Source organism: Lagopus muta, chromosome 2, assembly GCF_023343835.1.
Source record: "Lagopus muta isolate bLagMut1 chromosome 2, bLagMut1 primary, whole genome shotgun sequence".
NCBI classification, from domain to species: Eukaryota; Metazoa; Chordata; class Aves; order Galliformes; family Phasianidae; genus Lagopus; species Lagopus muta.
Window position 1 is genome coordinate 17,162,457 of NC_064434.1, and position 18,532 is coordinate 17,180,988.

Genomic DNA, 18,532 nt, shown 5'->3' on the forward strand with positions numbered 1-18,532 from the left:
AAGGCCATCATCTTGTCTGCATCTGACACATCACCTCAGTATCTTGTTGACTGAATGAATTTGATCCTGACAAAACAGTAAATATGTGTTGCTTTTTTCTTTATTTCAGACAGCTTCCATTACGAAAAACCTAATCTAGTTTTCAAATAGTGCTAGCTCTTAAAACACTTAAATATTTATTACTACTGTTTAAAAAAGAGATTCTAGTCACTGAATCTGTACGCGACTTGCCTCACAACAGAGGTAATGGGAACTGACTTCATATTATATGAAAAGTTTGGAGAAATAATGAGCAAATATTGTCCTGAAACAGATGGAAATGTTAAACAAAAGTGAAAGGTTGTATACAAAGTTCGTCATAAAAACACCAAGGTTGGAAAAGACCTCTAAGATCCAGTGCAATCATCCACCTACCACCACCATTTCTCACTAAAGCATATCCCTCAGGACATCTAAATTTTTATTTAGATGAATCAACTCAGATTCAGTCAGCTCTTTCTGAAAATTTCCTTTGCATTCCCTGCAGCCTTCAGAACAGCTTTCAGGACAAATGAGTTGTAAAAGATATACAAATAAATGGTTTGGGTAGCAGTTGATGCCAGGTGATTGGTCCTTCACTTTTACCTATTTATGAAGACATACCTATGCAAAGGAAACCAATAAAAGTTTTTTGACATTGTTACAAAGTAGAGGTTCCAGTCAGTGATAAATCACGCAGTATGGGCATATAAACACTTCGTCTGTGTCTTCACAGAAGTTGGTGATAAACCAATTCAGGAATCAAAATTTCCAGGAGCACTGCAACAGAAGTATACACAGAAAGTATATGTAGGAAAGAATTGGCTATTAGTTGCACTTAGGGTAGACAAAGCTTCAGAACCATTAATATGCATCAATAAACACTATGAGACATTTGTTAGGAAACTGGTGAATCTTCAAATTGCATTTATATAAGTTCAGAATCTTTGAAGGTGTGTAAAGAGGAGCACAACTCCATTGTTTTTAAAAGAGATAGAGATAAGGTTCAGTAAAGCCAAGTGCAGGGTGCTGCACTTGGGTCAGGGCAATCCCAGGTATTTATACAAACTGGGAGGAGATCTCCTTGAGAGCAACCCTGTGGATGAAAACTTGGGTGGACAAGAAGCTGGAAACAAGCAAACAGTCTGTGTTTGCAGCTTGGAAGGCCAACTGTATTCCGGACTGCATTAAAAAACGGGTGGCCAGCAGGGAGAGGGAGGTGATTGTCCCCTTCTACTCGGCTCTTGTGAGGCCCCATCTGCAGCACTGCATCCAGGCCTGGGGCCCCCACTACAGGAAGGACGTGGAGCTCTTGGAGTGGGTCCAGAGGAGGGCCACTAAGATGATCAGAGGGCTGGAGCATCTCTCCTATGAGGAAAGGTTGAGGGAACCAGGATTGTTTAGATTGGAGAAGAGGAGGCTCAAGGGAGACCTCACTGTGGCCTTCCAGTACTTGAAGGGAGCTTATGAACAGGAGGAGAACAGCTGTTCATGAAGGTGGATAGTGATAGGACAGGGGAAATGGTCTTAAACTGAGACAGTGGAGGTTTAGGTTAGATATTAGAGGAATTCTTTCATGCAGTGGATGGTGACACACTGGAACAGGTTGCCCAAGGAGGTTGTGGATGCCCCATCCCTGGAGGCATTCAAGGCCAGGCTGGATATGGCTCTGGGCAGCCTGGTCTGCTGGTTGGTGACCCTGCACACAGGAGGGGGGTTGAAACTAGATGATCACTGTGGTCCTTTTCAATCCAGACCATTGTATGATTCTATGAATATAAGAAACTAAATAAGGGAATTTAATATAAGAACTTTTACACAGAGAGATCCTCCTAAGAAACAACTTAAAGTCTAAGGTGTCATATATAAAAAGTATGAGAAAATGGTTTAAGAGAATTAAGACAGTGGCATTCATGATTAATTAATGAGTTTGGAGGCTGGGGTGGTTTTGCTTTTTTTCCTTTTCATTATATACAGAGGAAATAGATATACCTACGTTTTCAATAAACATTGAAATGATTCATTACTAGAATGATTGCTGTGATAAAAAGTGTTGAGGCAGTTAGGGATAGGTAAATAGCCATTACCTGGATAAAGTGAGTAATCAGGATTCTGAAATGAGAGTTTTATGGCTTCTATGACTCCCAGGTATTTAAGTTTCAGCATGTTGAAGAGAGACTGCAATGGCTCTTGGATTTTTGCTGTCTAGAATTGCTGGGACCACTTCTGGGAAATAAGATATAGCCCATCTTAAGGGCTAGCCAATTTCATGAAGACCAAGTTGGGAGAAACAGTAGAAGGAAGGATGAAAAAATTCTACAATGAAAACAAAAAGTGAGCACTACGACTCAGGTTTTGTGTGCTGTAGAGCAAAGACCAATTACATTGATGGCTGATGTTTTGGTAAATGAGACAATTGAGTGTAGATTCAACTCCAAGCCTAGTTTATTTCAAAAATTAACACTAAGCACAGCACGAGTTCATAGTATAGAATGCTTGGATATGGAAAGAGGAAAAAAAAATGAAATTTTAAGAACAAAATTATTTTTCATAACTTAAAAGGCAAAAGGGGAAAACGAAAAAGAAGAAATTAAAGCAACATGGAAAATATCTGCATCATAGTTGAAACAGTGCTCTGGAATCACAGCAGCAGATTAAAATCCTTGGTTTGAGAACTTGAAAAATTATATTCTGACTAATTAGAAAATCACTATTATCAACAATAATCCACTGTTTTCTTTCATAGTTTTATCAAGAGTAATGTTCAATTCTGAACACTTTTTTAAAAAAGTTTTCTTTCTTGCATTTTAAAATAAATAGTTACCTCTTCTGAATACAGTTATTTCAAGGCGATAAATCCCTGACTACTCTATCTGGATAGGAAGATAAGAAGTTAAAGTGAAAATAATGTTTCTCAGTATTTCATGTGATATTAAGCTCAGTACTGTTAGAATGTTGTCTCCATCCCTAACGACAAACCAAAATATCTTATTTCTGTATGAAGTAAATGACAGTAAATGAAATATTACCACTTAAAATGCATAACTTATCTATTATTCCAACAGTGAAATGGTAACCATAGTTTTCTACGTAATGCAGTTCTTAAATATTAATCATGTCAGCAGCAGTATCAAAGGTTAAATATAAGTAATATATATTTTGATGTTCAATGGCTTCTTAGGCAAATACTAGTGACATCAAGCTATGCCATATTGAAAGAAACATTTAACAAAAAACGCCACTGATACATTAAGTTTTAACACATCATTGTTGTTTATAAAAAAAGAGAACATTCACATTACACAAAGTTTTAAGAGCTTCAGTTTAAAACTTTTTGCTCTTTGATGTTTCAGAATCACCAACTGTTCCTTTGAAATGCTGCAGCAGCAGCTGAATCAAATCACTCTCAATCAACACTGGTGATAACCCATTCAATCTCCTGTCCCACTGTTGACCTCAGTCTGGTTTTGATCAGAACTAGTTTGGTTAAAAGAGCATTCACCTTCACAAGCTGACAATGAGAGTCAAGTAAACTGAAAGCTATTTATGTCAGCATTTCTAAGCTGCATAGCTATTAAAAATATCTATATAATCAGTAATACACAAAGTATACTATCTGAACTTTTGGTACATGAGAATTTGATCAGAGATTAATACGGCTAAACAAATTCATCAGCATAAACAGACTTCATTTTTTTTTTTATTATCCCAGATTATATATTAGCAGCAGCAGAAGCTCTCATATACGTAATATCAAATAATCAAATATGTGATCAATGCCTGTGAGAAATTCAAAGTGACTTTAGATAGCACTGTCCTAAGCTACTTTACTGTGCTGACTATTAAAAGATCATGGATTTGGATGTGCATTTTAGTATGACCTTTTAAAGCAACATTTACATTTTCACCAAAAGTTTTCTTTCCAGTGCTTGCTCCAGATTCTGAACTAACCCTATCTAAGCCTAAGGTTCAGCATTATCCAAATTCTCTATTTCTTAGTTGCTAAATGTTTCTATGCAAAGGTGTCTGATCAAAATATATGAATACACAGCAAAGGAAAAATTTTGTCACAAACTAATTTGTCTGACAAAAGCTCTAGAACCCCAGTTCTAGTAGACCAATGCAGAAAACAGCAGAGTTCTTTTTTGTGTAAAGTTGAGACATTCTATCCAGGCTGGAAATGCACACAATTTGTTTCTCTGAAACGTTGTAATAAATGGCTTTCAGTTTACCTGACTCTTTGGAAAAATGTATTCCAATTTGAAAGATTTAAAACTTCGTACATGAAAACAATGGGTTTTCAGAAGCACACCATATAGAGCACTTAGTTTTCAATAAATCAGTTTTGTCACATGGTATGGCATTATACTAGCACTAAATTTTTTCCCTCTGAGTATTTTCCTCCAATAAGAGCTCAATTTCAAAGATAAATAGAGTAAATCTTACCAATGTAGCTCTACTGTTTTTAAATGCAATTGCACAGCTGTAACTAATGGCACAATTTTGCTAATTTAAACAGAGAGCTATGCTGGCTTGGTGATTACAAGAGATTTCTTGTGATTGCAATTTCCAGTTTGCATGATATAGAAATTGTCACAGTCAACTGACTGTTGAATGAAGTATACGTTTAGTTGCATATGTAAAGGAAAGAGGAGAAGAAAAGCAAAACATTCAGAAGTGGAAACATCAAAAATGAGGTTTCTTTAAACATAAAGAGGTATTCAATCACCTCTTCTAAGGCCAAATCAATGATTATCTCCCAGATTACCTGGGAGAACATTTGCACAGCTTTTTCTTAAACGTCCAATGGTGAAGTCTTCATAGCTTCCTCTGAGAAATGCATTCTAGCATTTCTCCAGTCATTCTGTTCAAATATTATTTCTGATGTCTAATCTAAAACTTCCTTGCTTCAGGAAAACCCTCAGCTACTATTCCTCTCCACCACTGGCTAACCAAGAGACAACTGTTGACTGACAGCATTGCTGACACAGGTAGGATAGAACTGAGTTAAGAAGGATGTGCTGATTATAAGAAATGGAGGCAGGTATGATCTTTCTCTCAGACAGAAAAATGCTTTTATTCTGACAATTCTGTTAAGGATAAAACTATGTTATGGCATGTAAACTTCTGATCGTGTCTTTCAGAAGTAAAACATTTTTGAGTTTTTGCTCTTCTGCCATGAAGAATTTCGAACAGATATGCTCATTTCTATCCCAGTCATGGGAAGAATACAGAAATGATAGAAGTGAGGCTTAGCCAAAATAAGGAATATATGCAAAAATAAATATTTTTGTATTAATGTTCATATGACAGTCATGACAGTAAGTATTAGAAGTCTCACAGAAGTTAAGACAAGATTTGTTCCTTGTTGTTTTTTTGTTTGTTTGTTTGTTTTTCTTGAGTGTAATATCTGATACACTACTATGAAAAGTTATTGGCTTCATATAAGGTCTTACACAATTTCTTGCTGCCTCTAACTCTCTCAATTTCTCTTTAGGTCCTTATAAAAACTTCAGTTATTTATGACAGTTGAATTTAAGCTAGTTGACCTATATACATCCCTGCTTTTCCCTTCACTCCTTTTCTAATGATAGAAATCACATTTGCCACTCCCTAGTCTTCCATAGCTGATCTGTCCTTTACAAATCTAAAATTAAGCTCTGATTTTTATGAGACTATCTCAGCACATACTTAGGAATAAGACATAATGATTTAAAAGTGTAGAACTTAAGTCCTTTCTAACAGTTTTCTTTCTTCCTTGGCAGAAGTAGTTAGTACAAGACTGCTTGGGGTTATGGAGGAATTGAAAACAAAAGTAGGTTTGGGAAAGCACTAAAGTACCACCAGATTAGACAGCACACCATCTTCCCTGTATCATGAACTATGAAACTGCCAAATAAAATAGTTGGCAATCAGGCATGTTCTGGTTCTTGGTAGTATCTTTTCAGTACTCTGTTACAGATGCTGATTTAGAAGCTTCTCAGAAGAATCTAAGTTCCTCAGATTTGTAAATATTTATACCTATGTAAAAATCACATTCCCCAGTTATGTTGTGGTATTTCCTGTGTATAGTAAAGTATTCATAGCACAGACATTTTAACTGAAACCAGCAACAAACACCTATTAAGCAGGTTGAAAAGTCTTAAGGGAAAGTGGAAAAACTGGAAATCGCAGTTCTAATATATATGGGAGTTTACGATTCTTCCTCCACTATGCTAAGAAATATTTAACAAGCTGTATGATAGTTTACAGGGAACAGAAGACATTCAGAAATATGAGATAGTTCTTTCTTCTTAATTTGCATAAATTCTTATACTGATTAATGTTGAGTGCCAGAAATGAGCAAATAGGATAGTCAACAGTCTTTAAAAGGAAGCATTCAGGCCACTGTGCATTGGCCTAAATAAGCAGATATTCAAAGTTATTTTATCACTCAAAATTATCAAAAATTTTATTTCAAAAAGCTTACAATTTCTCCATTGTTCAAGTACTTAGCTTAGCATTGAATAAACAGAGAGACTGGGAAAGTCAACTCAAACAAAAGCAACCTTGATAGAAGCAATGAAATTCAGCAGCTCAAAAGCAGTTTCCCAGACATTAGTGAGAACAATACTCAGAAAATTGTTTAAAATTCCTCACCCCACTCCCAGCTATCAATAACAAAATAAATAAAGCACTTCATTTCTGCTTGGCTAGATGTCCTGGATATTCTAAGAGGCTGTTAAGCAGTCAGCTTTAGTGCATGAAAAATGCATGGTAGTTATTTTGTTCTTATGTCTGTTATTTAACACGTTGTATGTACAGGATACAGAGTTTAATCTTTTCAAGTCTTACTGCTGTACCCTTTCACTGTATTTATCTTGCATTCTTTGAAGACACAGCTTTAAAATTTAACATCAGTAGGCCCAAACGTCAATACTGCATGCACAACTAATTCAGTCCACTGCAAATCACAGTCTTTAGAGATATCATCCCTGCCATGGATCCAATTGTTTATTCCTGATGAATTTAAACTGAGTGTGTATACAGAACAGTAATGCCCTTTGGGCATGTGTTGCCTGTTATTATCTGTGCAGTATCAAGCACAGTGTAGCCTCTAGCCTGTTCAGAGCCTCTGAGTGTTACATTCTATCTGCTTTACATTGTTTTTGCATAAATAACATAGAAATTTCAAGATGAAGAGGCCTTCTTGGAACATAGGGATAACCATGATCCTTTTGCAGGTACCTTCAAAAAAAACAACAAACAGAAAGCCATATACTTCACCTTACTAGTAAGGCAGGGAATTTTACTTGCAGCATGCGCACTTCTCTGCTGATTGTGTTCCTTCTTCCATGTTTACATTTCCTGTTCCTTTTGTTACTACATACTGATATCCCATTTCCAGATCTTTTACCTTCTTTCTTAATCTCAGCCTTCATTCTATTTCTCTCTAGATTTCCCTCAAAGAACTATCATATCTCCAATATACAAAGTTTTAATATTGAGATGCCGCCCCCCTCCCCCAAAGGATCCTAGTGTATCATATATACGTAGACAGAAACCAGAGTGACATACATGCACATATCACTTACACACAGGGAAATGTGTATTTCTAGACTCTAGTAAACACAGAATGGAATCTGTGTAGCATATAGCCAAAAAGAAATACACAAACACTGCTTCTCATATTCAAAATGACTTATTCACAGTCTCTTGTACATGCAATCTCATCTCTCAAACAGAACCAAATGGTCATGACTGAAAGATGCTGTTGCCTATATTTTACTAATAATTCTCTAATACATTGAATATTGTCTTTCAAAAAAACCTCTCCTTTTACTTAGTATTTCATTTCATTTATAATGATAGTTCCACTGAAAATAACTAAATAACAAATGGAAAAAGAAACAGCAAATAATTATGAGCTTTTTAGAGAATAAGGCTTTAAAAACCATACATAGATCTCTCTAAAAATAATGCCTCCTATTTATTTTAATGGAAACTACAACAAAGAGCATAACAACACTAATGGATAGAGCAAATTTTCAGCAACAAAACACTATTTATCAGAAAGTCACCATCATTAGCCAATTTGCATGGATGAGCTGTTAAAGACACTTCATTTCATAACATGACAGCTGTGCATAGATAACCAGAATGTGGCTTGCCTTTCATACTGCAGTCACCACTGCTGAAGTTCACTACCCACTACCATACTACTGACATCCAGCTCTGATATTATGGATGACAAAATAGGAGGCATTACTTTTGGAGCAGACCTTATACATCTAGAACCAAAGACTTAAGGGTTGTTCATTCCCATTCAAGGGAGCTTTCTAACATGAAAAGGCTGCTAGAAAACCTGGATATCTTTCATAATCATCATCTCTAAGCATTGCAACATTTTATTTTAGATTTTTAATATATGTAATTAGGCAACAGATTACTCTTTTAATATACAAAAGCAATTAAAAAAGAGCTGAAATTCTGATTATACGTGCATGGATTTCAGAGGTATACTGAGCCACAATGCGGCTGCATTCACTCTGTACAGAAAAGCCAAGCCAAACAGAAGATGTAATTCTTGTTTAGATGGTTCTAAAAGTTGTCAAAGGTTCTTCCTCTTCCTTATACTCTCTGCCTCTTGTACCATACAATATGACAACTGTTACTTAATGAAAGGCACCATGCAAAGTATAGCCAGGTAGAAAATGTAGGTGTGATTCACAAGAGATAGGCGAGTTTGGAATTTCCTGCCCTAGACCTCGGAAAAGATGCCAATATTTTACTCCTTAAGATCTTTTCTATCCCAAGTAAATTTGAGATTATTTCTTATGATGAGCAAACTGAGTCCACAGAATGTGACAGCAGAAGCACCAAGGATGTAACCTGAAACAAATATTTGTAAAAGCTGGAGCCAAGTAGGAGAGAATTAATTTCAGGATATAAGTTGCTATAAATGAACATGGACAAATGAACATGGAAAGAGTGAACAGTCTGGCACAAATACAGCAAAGAAATAGTGATACTGCTTCAAAAGTAACATCTATTTATTATGTTGGGCCATGGCATCAGAGGTGGATGTTGGTAGTAAGGCAGTAAGGTTGAACCTTCCTACCAGTATTCCGCTACATTTTGTTGCTGTGTGACAGATGGCAGGAGAGTGGCAGCCTAACAAAATGGTATCTGACATGGAAGTACGTATGAAGCAAAGGTGTGAAACTGAATTCCTCCATGTAGAAGAATCTTCAGAAATGGTGCCATAAGCATGAAAGACAAGCCACATTTCAGACAGCCATGTAGATTTTTACATCCACAGCATGCAGGCTCTTGTTCATTGCTGGCCAAAATGCATAGATAATGTTGGTGACTACGCTGACAAAACAGGTGTTCAGTAGCTAAGAATTTGTTCTTTCAAATAGAGTTATGATGATCTTTGTTTCTGTTGTAGTTTCCTTGGAAATAAATAGGAGGCATTACTTTCAGAGTTAGCTATACACATAGCACTCACATGTTTACTATCACATCATCAGAAATACCAGGGTTAATGCAGGGAGCCTCCTTTGTCCCAGTGTGCTGTTCAATATCCACAAGAGTTTCCAGAGGGTGCCGAGTAGACTACTTCTACCAACTTCCTGAGTCTTATCTGGATCCAGACAACATCCATGTATCTCTTTGTAGATATTTGAAATTAATAGGCACCTTTAAACAATAATTTATCCAGCTTATGCTGGGAGTCTGTTTTAGAGTGATTTGAAAAATATTCCGGAAGTGCCTGTTTCTGCATTGTCTATGAAGGGAAACTGGGATGATTAGTTCAGATCTGAGTATTTACACTGGAGGCATCTGAGATGAATTCAAGCCTTAGAGTTTAAAAAGACAAGACAAAAAAAGCAGTGTTCCAGTAGCATAAATGAAAATATGGTTTGCATCAGTAACTTAACATTCATTTCAAGATTTTTATCTTTGCAGAATGGGTGGTTACCAGAAGGGACTTGGGCTTTCAAAAGCATTATTAAAGGCATTTGCTAAGTTGAGGATAAACAGGAAAAGGAAGAAAAGGAAAGACTGGACTAGTGAATATTGAACAAGAAATAAAATAGGAGAGTATGCATGACAGACACATGATCACTGGTGTATGACACAGAGTGAAGAGTCAAAACCAACCAGCAGGAAGCTTAGAGTTGAGAATACCTGGCCAGAACTTCAGCAAGTAGTTTGGTCATGTAATGAGCCAGATGAGGCCATAACTTCCAGTCCTCAACTTTCCCAGGTTGTGTATTAAGAAGATGATGGAACAGTCCTGAAAGGAAATATAAAATATTCTGAAGCTTAACAGCAATAAAAATCACCGAATCACAGAATCACCAAGGCTGGAAAAAACCTACAAGATTATCCAGTCCAACCATTCACTTAGCAGCTATAGTTCTCACTAAACCACATTCCTCAACACAAAATCCAAATGTTCCTTGAACACCTCCAGGGTCAGTGACTCCACCATCTCCTTGGACAGTCCATTCCAGTGCCTGACCACTCTTTCAGAGAAGTAGTATTTCCTAACATTCAGCCTAAATCTCCCCTGGCACAGGTTGAAGCCATTCCCTCTAGTCCTATCACCAGTTGTACGAGAGAAGAGGCCAACCCCCAGCTCTCTACAACCTCCCTTCAGGTAGTTATAGAGAGCAGTAAGGTCTCCCCTGAGCCTCCTCCAGACTGAACAATCACAGCTCCTTTAGCCTCTCCTCATAAGACCTGTGCTCCACACCCCTCACCACATTTATTGCCCTTCTTTGAACCCTCTCCAGGGCTTCAATGTCATGCAGTGAGGGGCCCAAAACTGGACACTGTACTAAAGGTGCAGCCTCACCAGTGCTGAGTGCAGGGGGGCAATCACTTCCCTGTTCCTGCTGGCAACGCTGTTTCTGATGCAATCCAGGATGCCATTGGTCTTCTTGGCCACGTGGGCACACTGCTGGCACATGTTCAGCCGAGCATCAATCAATACCCCCAGGTCCATTTCCTCTGCACAGTCGTCTCCAGCCACTCTGCCCCAAGCCTGTAGAATTGCCTGGGGTTGTTATTCTCAAAGTGCAGGACCCGGCATTCAGTCTTGTTCATCCTCATGTTTCAAATTTTTACTGTTCCTCTAAAGAACAAAAATACTTTCATTTACAGTTTCTTTTGACTCTTCTGTTCTATCTTGTCTTACCTGCAGTAAAAAAGTTGGGTCAGATAGGCTAAATGCAGATCAGTCCAGGCAAGTAGACTAATGCATGAACTTTTCATCCCCATAATGTTTGACACAGTACAGTATGTGTATGTTTACATGAAAATTGTGCTTTTATCTAGAAGAACATATCAGTTCAAAACCAAAAAGCTCAAAAATCAGTGCCAATCTACATAAAATTCATGGAAGATAATGGAGAGTAAGTATGACACCACTGTGAAGCAGAGGTCTTTTCCAACAGAAGCACTTCATAGTAAAAGGTTCCCAGAGACAACAGAACCTCAGAGGAGGATTTGCTTCATTCAGCAATCATATCTTCCAAGAAAAAAGGAAAAGAAAGGCAGAACTTTAGCCAGGATTCATGTTTCTTTCCTGAACATTTTATTATTACCTTCACAGAATCATGAAATGGCTTTGGATGGAGGGTACTTTAAAGATCATTTAGTTCAATCCTCCTGCCATGGGAAGGATTGTCAACCACTTGACACACTGGTTCCTCTCTTTCCATATGTCACCAAGACACAGTCTGTCTAGTTTTAGGGGAAGATCTTGCATGTCTTCCCCTTCTTTATGGTAGATGGAAGATCATACAGAAACAATTTAATCTATTTCACTTTGATATTTCAAATGATCTCAAAAGTCCTTTCCAAAATAATACTCTCAGATGTAGCACCTCCTTGCAGTAATTTTCAATTTTGATCAATCAGAATTTTCCAATGTAAAAATACTCTCAAAAAATCCTCCAACAAACTGACCAAAGTGAGAGACATTTTTACTTGCTAATTTCTCCTTTACATTCCAGAATATTTAGTGCAGTGAGCTATCTACAGAAGCACCCTTAAAATGAACATGAGTTCAGCACAATAGAATGAGCCTATTTTTCTGGTGCCAATGCCTAACTAGTTTACATGATGCACTGTTCCTGCGAGAGAATAATTGTATCGGGAGGGTGTTAATGCCATTTACTTATCCATTTGGAATCTCTAATGAAAGCTGTTTAGGAAACAAATGGCTAATTATGTTCTACATGCAAAATAATTAAACATTCAGAATGTGATATTTAGCAAGGCTGGAGTTTAGTATTAAATATGATATTCATTTTTAATCTGATAGGACAGATTAAACCAATTCAGTGGAAAAAAAAAGAAGAGAATAAAGACCACCCATGAGGTAAAAAGCTGCTGGGTAAGCAAATTTTCTACCAAAAATATTATGTCTGGAAGGCCTCCAGAGATCTACAGTATTTGCAATTGTATTCTCTCATACATACTGCTAGATATTTATCAGCTGGAATGGTAGTCCACAATAGATGAAGTTCATTCACCTAAAACTCACAGTGCCTAATCTTCACAGCCATAATCTACTGTTTGACTCTATCTCACCTTTTCCAAATGAAACAGAACTACACCAAAGGGAAAAGATCCTCTATGATCTTCTTAAGGGCATATCTAACCTGCATAATGCAGCGTAGCACAGAGATAAGCCAACCAGCTGTACTGCTAAGATCAGGGTTGGTGCACTGGGACTTTGCTCCAGCTGAGCTGAACACCTCTGTTAGTGTACCAATAGATACTCTGCTGGGAGCGGAACCTGCTCTTCAATCCTGTGCTTATATTTCCCTACAGAGTACACTGGAACAATCCAGCCACCTGTACAGCAGCAAACAGATATCATTAGTGTCACTGGAAGCATTTCTGAATATAGGCTAAATATTCTTCCTCGTATCTTAGCTCTTAAACTATTCACAGGTATCTCAGAAGTGCAGGCTCATCTTGCGATATGCTATTACTTCATGTATGCATTTATATTATCTCAGCTAAGCAGTTAACAAAAGTTAACAAAGCAGTAAACAAAGCAGTTAACAAAGTTAACAGCATGGTGCTGCTGTGAGATTATAGACTCCAGTGTGACATGACATGCCATCAGAGGTGAAGAAAACATGCCATACTAAAAGGACATAGCTTATGCTGACCCCAAAAGCCTTTTTTTTACTAATTAAATAATTAATAAGAATAATTTAAAAGCCTAAGTACTTTGTTCAAGTTCCTTAGTTGTAAATGTTTGGAAGAAAATCACACTCATATCTTGTGAGGAGGGAAATGTAGTTTTTTGGCCTAAGTTTGTGGAAGGCATCCTGTACTTCAACTCCACTTAGCTGCTACAGCATGAGTAATAATTATCTGAGTACAAATGTTCCCAAAGGCAAACAGTTGTGTGCAATCTTCAGCAGAAAGTATTGGGTAGGCCTGGAACATGCTTTGAGTCCTTCTGCAGCAGAAGGATGCTATTAATCATTCATTCTCCTCTACCCCTTACAGAATTTGTTTCAGAGTAAACAGGAAAGGACTTCAGCTCAGAACAGCACATAATTTTTGTATCATTGATAATGCATGAATAAATATCACCTTTGAGATACACAGCAATAATTGTTTTATCCCCTCTCCTTTGCTTAATTGACATTCCAAACATTTTCTAAAATTGTAGATATAGCAGATAGTTTCTTGGACGAGTCCATATTAAATTAAAAATGAAATACAACACAATCATAAGTGTTACTATTGGGAAAAACCTTCATTGATCATCTGGATCAATACTCTGCTAATATAGAAGAACAAAATACTAATGAGAACATTGGGTATTTTTCTTACTGCAAGCCCAAAACATGTAACATAAAAATTAAGCAATGACATTTACATGCCCAGACATGGTCATCTTCTTATAAAAGCAAATAATACGTAAAACTTTTTTGAAGAATGAAAAGAGAAGTGGCCAAAGAAAGAGAAGCCACAGAGCAGTAGGGTCTGCAAGCAACCTTCAGGCCGATCTTTGTAACCAGCAGTTGCCATTTAATCTTTCACCTTTCCTTATGATACAACAACAATTTGCACCTGGAATCTCCAGAGCAGTGACATCACACATATTTAGTAAGGAAAGATTGGGGTTGTGCTTGAGCAAATAAGAGCCCACCACAGACCTAAGAACAATTAGTGAATCCATCATCCTAGTTCCCACCTCTAGAAACTGTGCTCTCCTAGTGAGGCTTTAAACTTAAGGCCTTGAACTTCGGCACAGAATTTTGTTTGGATGAGAAAGTAGGAAAAATGAGGGAAGTGCAACAAATGAAAGATCAAAAACTAGGAAAACAAATACTTTCTTTTCCAAACTGAGAGAAAAGCACACGAACAGTGAGCAATCAGCATTTCTGGGTGTCCGTCTGTTCTCTTACCCAGATATCCATCATCTATCACTGTCTGTAAAGGATAGGTTTATCACTGTCTATAAAGCACTAGCAGAGGCAGCAAAGCCAAGGCCTGGAGTAGATATTTTAAAAAAATTCTGTTTTCATTTATCAGTGTTACTTCTAGCAATCAGGGAATTTTGTTAAAAACTTCCAACGATTTTTATCTTGACAGTGCCTCTTTAATAACTAAAAGGGACCCATATTAATTATTTATCCCCTTTAAAGTGCATTAAATAGCTTTGTTGAAAATTACACATTTATATTTATAGAACACTGACACATGTATTGATACATTCAAAATTCATTATTTATAAAGCACTGGCTTTATTTATAGGAATCAAATTCAATAATTAGAATTGCATACAAGACAGCTTTAGAGGAATGAGCACATGGTGAAAAAACAGTCCTAACCAGAAAGCTCTAGTATGGTCACAAATACAACTCCCTCACCTACTAGTTAGCAAAGAAAGGTTCCTAGCAGCGATATCAAGTTAAATGAAAACAGTATCATTGTGTCTGTTCCGACATTCCTGGATTTTCAGTGATTGCATTAGTTCTTCAGTTTTGAAATTAATTGTTTTAGTCAGTGTGGAGGCTTGCCTTGTTCTTTTAAAAGAAACGGGAAAGAGCTTATAATATAAAAGAGCTTATAATCATGTAAAAAATAGAATGGACCTAATCCTGTAATCAAAACTTCTTACTTTTAAGGGTGCATAAGAATAACAGTATGAAAACATATGGAGCAATTCCTTCTAACCATAGAAAACTTTTCTCCATGTTTGTGAAATGAATGTCTTCTCTGTTACATGGGATTTTTGATGTTAAAGTTCTGAAAAACCCTGAACAACTTTCACCCTGCATTGACAGGGTATATTGAAATTGGCCTGTAAAATACAAACCTGAAACATTCAGAGGTTTGCAGAGGAAAAAAGCTTAAGGCTGTAATCCTGTTGCCTCGTACCTAGCAAGACAGAATGTAGTCCAGTTTTATTCCCATTGTGTTACTAATGTACCATCAATATTTCACGCATGTAATTTCAGATGAGTAAATAGCTTTCTGCAAGTTGCATAATTTGCTCATAATCTCAGTGCGCCTTGTTCCATTTAAGGCTAAGTGCCACCATTTTAAAAATGCCCCAGCTGGAATAATTCTACCCAGCCAAGAACAATCACATCTCACAAAGCCCTTAACTTCTCTTGCGACCACCCACCTTACTGTCACAATAAAATATTTATTCCTGCAAAAATACCAAAACAAAGCCAGGAAAGAGACCCTACCAAATATTTAGCATTGTGAACATGTAGTCAGCAGGGGAGTGATGGGAGAGAAAGCAAAAAGCTAAGCTGTGACATATGAGGTGTGCTATGTTTAGGGAGCCTAATGAAACCAAGAGCTCAGCCATTAACCTTCAAGGAAGAAAAGCCAGGCCTACTGCTTTAAAAATTACTGGGACCAATCTTTCACCATGACAAGCATTAGTAATGAATAATTAAGCATTTAATATAATGTTACTTTGATGAAAAATGATAATTTTACAATTGATGGCCCCTAAATCTATTCAGCATTATTATGGTGCAGTAAAACTGGGAAGAAAGATTTGGTGAAGTGCAAGTTTTTCAGTGGAGGGATTTTTGTGTGCAGGTATGTTTTTCCTGATGATTGGACTGAAGCTGTTGCAGTTATTAGGTTCAAAATCTTTTCAGGGATGAGCAGTGGTCCTGCTGAGAGAATTTCATGAAAAATTTAAAAAGGAAAATTCAACCTGGAACAGTCTGATGTCTCATCTAGCTCACCTGGGGTTGAACTGTGGTTTTCCTCCTAACATCCAGCTAATGTCAGGGAAATAAATCATTCAGGAGATGCAAATGCTGAAACTGTCCAAAACAAAACTTCAATAATTTGACATAAGAACCCATTTTGATTGATACTGTTAGTTAAAACTTCTTAACAGATTATATAAGTAAGCTTAGCTTCCCATAACAAAAGAAACATTTGAGTAGTAATTTTTTGCAGTTTAGAAAACTAAAGGACTACACTAAAGTGACTCTTCATTGCCATTTCTCTCCTTTTTACAACCTGATGCTGTTAGCAAGAATTTTTACTGTAGAAAACAAAGTTCTGGTAGGTCTCACGAGGACAGGGAGTAAATATTGCCATCATAAATCAGACCAAACAATACTAGTCTGTTTAAAATCGTTTCAGAAACAACTGCTTTAAAACCAACTATCTACTATACAACAAGGAACCATTAAATAAAAATTTATATACTGTAGCTAAAAACTGATGAGAAACCTTTGCTCTTCCTCTAGCAACAGTCTTAACATGTAGGTATGATATTTGCCAATATCATACATAGGTACAATATTTGCCAGTGTATATTTGGTTCAACTTCCTCACTAACAGTTACAGGCGTAAGTTTTCAGTGTATCATGAATTACCCTTCTGAAACGGAAGGCTAAGAAAAATATCTAGACCTTCAATAACAGGATGTGCTTTCCTCTCAGTGCAGCTGATTATTGTCATAATGTAACAAAGACTGAATCATCTCACCTTGATGACAAATCTTTCTTTTTGATTTTAAAAACCATTGTGGTGGTAGATTGTAAGGAGTATGTATGTATTTGTGTGCACATGTGTAGAGACACCAATTCCTCAGAAATAAATACAGATCAGGAAAGAACTCAGTTACTCACCAGATAATAATTCTGAAGAAATGGCCACCACTTGTTTGCAACAGCTTCTTTTTCTAGGGTTTAAATATGCATCAGCTACAAAAAAATCTACTAAGTAAACTACTGCTGAAAGTCTGACCTTGAGTAGTTCATAAATGAATGATTAATCCCAGGCTCCTAGAAAGTGAAGAATTACAGTGTTTTCTGAACTGCTAGAAAGCTTTCTAGAAGACTATCTGAAGTAACTAAAGATGTGTTATGAATCTCTAGAAGATTACTAGCAGGCCTCGTATTTCTCCTTTCTCTTGCTACTATATTTTTCAAGTTATAAAAATATATTTGCTGGAATGGGATTTTCTACTACAAGATTATTGCTGAAGAACAGACACAGCAGCTCCATCATAATTTTATCTTAACTGTCACTGTTCCATTTTGGAAGTAATGAAACAGTCTACTTGCAATTGTTTGGGGTTGTTATCAACAGATGATAGCCAGTAGTGCTACCTCATCTCCATATAGCCCCAGCTACCTTCTTCCTTTATCATCTGATATTATCTTTGTTCTGTCTTTAAAGTTTACCACTGTTATGGAGCCTATTTCACTGACAAGCCTTGAAAAGGATTCTTAGGTCTGTGAGTACATTAAGACAAAGCACTTCATGAAGGTGCTTCTGCCTACATCTGGTCATAGGCAAGATGCCTGAAAAGGACCAGAGGTGTGGCATTAGTAACTTCACAGATCTGCTTCTCTCCAGTTTCAAATTCCACAAAAGATTATTTTAAGATATTCACCTCATTTCACCAGAGTGGGAACTGTATGCTTACAGAAATCTCCGTAAGCATAAAATGCAACAGAGCCTCACTACCTCACTCCAAAGACAAAAAAAATTTCATTGGTTTCAGCCATGCAAGTCTTACTGAAGGAAAAAAAAAGTCTCAGCGGTACAGTATGATTGCAACAATCGTGGGATCGGAAAGGGAGCACCAGGCCAAGGCAACTTTCCTGCCCTTGTACTTCCCTAGGATTTTCCATTGATTTCTACCTAGTCAGTATGTAGATTCAGATTTAATATGAAGATTCAATTGAGAAAGATATTTCTTCACAATATGTGGACATAATGAATTTTATGGTGCAAATTCAAGAAGCATATCTGCGTACAGCAAACAGCTACAAGGAATGAGGAACTTGACTGCACCCTCTCTGTGAGAGAGAAGCTTGACATTCTCTATATTTAAAGCTGGAGAACATATCTTTTCTATTCATTCACATTTTTTTCCCCATTATGTGCCTCCCTGTCTTTTTACAGCAAGATCTGTACTGCCACAGAAGGCAAAATTGTGTTGCTTTGATCCTCAAATGAATTAAAAATATAAGATGCAGTTTGACCCTCT

The 18,532-nt window shown here is 36.9% G+C and overlaps 1 long non-coding RNA gene across 2 annotated transcripts; it reads right to left on the reverse strand.

Moving 5' to 3' along the window:
* Window positions 1-6,456: 6,456 nt before the first annotated feature.
* Window positions 6,457-10,925, reverse strand: LOC125689123 (uncharacterized). Of its 2 annotated transcripts, none has more exons than XR_007375055.1 (3): window positions 10,868-10,925; window positions 10,195-10,303; window positions 6,457-9,863 (listed from the first exon to the last, which is right to left on the reverse strand). It is a non-coding gene; the product is annotated as an uncharacterized LOC125689123 (long non-coding RNA). The 2 variants fall into 2 exon arrangements; XR_007375056.1 differs by lacking the exon at window positions 10,868-10,925 and adding an exon at window positions 10,773-10,861.
* Between the last annotated feature and the right edge of the window lie 7,607 nt (window positions 10,926-18,532).